The sequence below is a fragment of the Alexandromys fortis genome, unplaced genomic scaffold (genome assembly GCF_014885135.2).
Source record: "Alexandromys fortis isolate MF-2015 unplaced genomic scaffold, M_Fortis_MF-2015_v1.1 scaffold_2_26212498_36691700, whole genome shotgun sequence".
NCBI lineage: Eukaryota > Metazoa > Chordata > Mammalia > Rodentia > Cricetidae > Alexandromys > Alexandromys fortis.
Window position 1 is genome coordinate 8,564,052 of NW_026067931.1, and position 3,493 is coordinate 8,567,544.

General features: G+C 37.5%; 1 pseudogene; it reads left to right on the forward strand.

Moving 5' to 3' along the window:
- The first annotated feature begins 2,655 nt into the window (after positions 1-2,655).
- The window catches only part of LOC126503669 (elongation factor 1-gamma-like), a 14,120-nt pseudogene continuing 13,282 nt past the window's right edge, over positions 2,656-3,493 (forward strand).

The window sequence follows — 3,493 nt, forward strand, 5'->3', positions numbered from 1 at the left end:
AGATCAAATTTCTAATCTATTATCCTTGTAAGATATTATCATTGTTGTAGGTTAGATTTAAAAAGAGGAATTTTCTTATGGCCTGAAAACAAGGAGCTAAAGATGTTGAAGTTTCAGCTTGTTTAGGGAAAGAGGCTTTTATGTTTTCTTTCTTTCTTTCTTTCTTTCTTTCTTTCTTTCTTTCTTTCTTTCTTTCTTTTTTAGTTTTTCGAGACAGGATTTCTCTGTAGCTTTGTAGCCTGTCCTGGCACTAGATCTTGTAGACCAGGCTGGCCTAGAACTCACAGAGATCCACCTGCCTCTGCCTCCCGAGTGCTGGGATTAAAGGCGTGCGCCACCACTGCCTGGGGGAGGCATGTGGTTAAGATCTGAAAGATGTAGTGGAAGACATTGACCCTGGGTGTAAACAAAGAGAAAAAAAAAGGATATTTTCCCTTTAAATACAAGAAATTAAATTCTAATAATAGCCATGTAAGTATGGAAGTTGACCTTGGTCATCAAACATTCGTTATCACCTTGTTTTCAGCCTGGTAAATAGCTGAGCAGACTATAGCCAACATGTCCTTAAACATTCTTTCTTTAGAAATTGTAATGTATGCAACAGTTTGAAACATGCAAGAGAATGTGGAGAAAGGGGAACACTCCTCCATTAATGATGAGAATATAAACTTGTACAACCACTTTGCAAGTCAATGATTCAATTCCTCAGATCCCAGACAATTAGGAATTAATCTACCTCAAGACCCAGCAATACCACTTTTGGGCATATACCCCAAAGAGGCACACACATCACAAAGACATTTGCTCAACTATATTCATGGCAGAATTACTCATAATAGCTAGAACCTGGAAACAACCTAGATACTCCTCAACTGAAGAATCGATAAAGAAAATTTAGTACATTTACACAATGGAGTACTACTCAGTGGTAAAAATCAAGTCATCTTGAAATTTGCAGGCAAATGAACAGAACTAGAAAAAGCCATCTTGAGTGAGGTAACCCAGATCCAGAAAGACAAATATGCACTCATTCATAAGTGATTATCAGACATAAAGAAAAGGAAATCAGCTTCCAATTCACAACCCGAGAAGCTAGAACCTGCCGCCCCCATACACACACAGAGAAACTGCTTCCATTAGTTATTGGATGAAGACCCTATGATATTTTATTATGTTCTTTGGTGCATCCTGTCCCTCTCCCGTTTCAACGGTAATGTGCTTTACTTTAGGTTTAAACCACTACTTAACAGGTATGGTCTAAGTCCTTGTCTGCATGTTTCCTGCATCAAAAGTGTATAATTGACTCTAGATTGGTTCCAAACATCAATCACTTTTTTGTGTGTGTCAGAGAATGCACATAGGCACACTGTGAGTCAAATGTTGCGAAGGGTATACCTCACATGACGAAGCCACTTCTCTATCAGGGCAGATAAGAGATTACCTATTACCTGCCATGACCTCTGGGTCATGAAGACTGACAGCTTTTGTGTTTACATTTTACTAATGTTTCCTATGGAGGATATGAATGCAAATGTTTCTTTTTATAATCATTCTTCCTACTTGATAGCCTCTCTCATTGTCAAATCAAAACTTAAGTTTTTTTTAATATAATGTTTTGATTGATTATTTGAGAATTTCATCCACGTCAATAATGTATTAAGATAATGTTCAGAAAAATTGAGCTAGGCATAACTTTTAGACCTGTTAGACTAATTGTCACTGATATTTAATTTTTAGCATGTTCAAAAACTGTATATAATGTGATGGATTGTGTTAAATTCAGAATGTGTGTTTTTTAAGACATGTGTAAAATTCTTTGATATTCATGAAATAAAATTTCAAGATAAGAGAAACTGAGTGAGTATGGATGGTTAGTGATTATTCCAAAAACTAATGAGATAAGATATTAGATGACAGACAAAATGTGTACTTCCTGTCTCATAGAACACAAAATAGATCTTTGAAACACTGCTCTCATGCAACAATAACATTAGCTGAGGTAATCTCTAAAATAGTTTCTGATGTCTATCAAAATTTATTCTCTTTTAAAATTATTTATTTACTTTATTATTTATTTTACATATTTACATACCAAATCCTGTTTATCCCTCCCTCCTCTCCTTTGTTCCCTGTTTCCTCTCCCGGCCTCCTTTCTAGCCTCCTCTGTCTTCATTCAGAAAGGGACATACACATCAACTTGAGGCAGGGCCAAACTCCTACCTCTGCACACATGTTGAGTGAGGAAACCCAACATTGGGAATGGGGTTCTTTGTGCTTTACCTTTATTTTTCTTCAAAATAATTCATAAATTTTTATGAATTTTTGCCTATTTAACTGAATAGGCCCTGAATAGGCACTGCTCCTTCTTCATCACTGCCTCAGCAGCCTTAGCACCAGACACCACTCTCTTCCTCTTCTCCTCCCAACTACATAGAGTTTAGACAAACCACAGTTTCGCAACACAGAGATATCATTAAAAAATATTTCTTTAGCTGGGCAGGGGAGGCAGAGGCAGGCGGATCTTTGGGAGTTTGAGGCCAGCGTGGTCTACAAAGGGACTTCCAGGACAGGCTCCAAAGCTACAGAGAAACCCTGTCTCGGAAAAAAAAAATATTTCTTTAAATGTTTCATCTGTGAATGGAATGTTCAGGCACAATGGGTTGTCAGTATTACACCTCTTCTCCAAAGGATGAAAGACCATCTTTGGAAGAGTTGGCAAGTGATTGTAAGACTCAGAGCTTGTAAAATATCATATGGATATAATGTCTTATGGACAAGACAGGACACTTGCACCTATGAATTCAGATCATAATTTCTTATTGACTCTGAAAATATGAAGAGAAAAATATTCTCTTACTGTGTTTTGATATCATTATCAATGTACAATTTTTAACAATTTCTCTATTAAGGACCAACCATTATCTAACTTAACAATGCAGAAGAAAGAAAAAGGTGAAGAGAATATTTTTCATGTATGAGAGAAATACTAAGTAAGACAAACAAATGGGAAAAGGGAAAGTATATATCTTAGGAATTCTCAAAGGAGAGAAGTAGAAAAGTAAGGTTAAAAAACATAAGCATTATAAATATATCATTTTGTGTAAAATAAGGCTGTCATTATTATTCTGAAGCTTGTCTTAGAAACACACCAAGCTTTTCCTCCTAGATGCCAGGTCTTCTGATTCCCCCAAACATCTCCTCCCTTCACCCTCTTTCTAGTAGTCTCACCTTATCATTTGAAAGTGATCTATTGGGAACTCACCAAGGCCAGCTGGACGGGGACTGAATAATCATGGAATAAAACCGGACTCTCTGAACATGGCAGACAATGAGGGCTGATGAGAAGCCAAGGACAATGGCACTAGGGTTTGATCCTACTGCATGAACTGGCTTTGTGGGAGCCTAGCCTGTTTGGATGCTCACCTTCCTGGACCTGGATGGAGGGGGGAGGACCTTGGATTTCCCACAGGGCAGAGAATCTGGACTGCTCTTC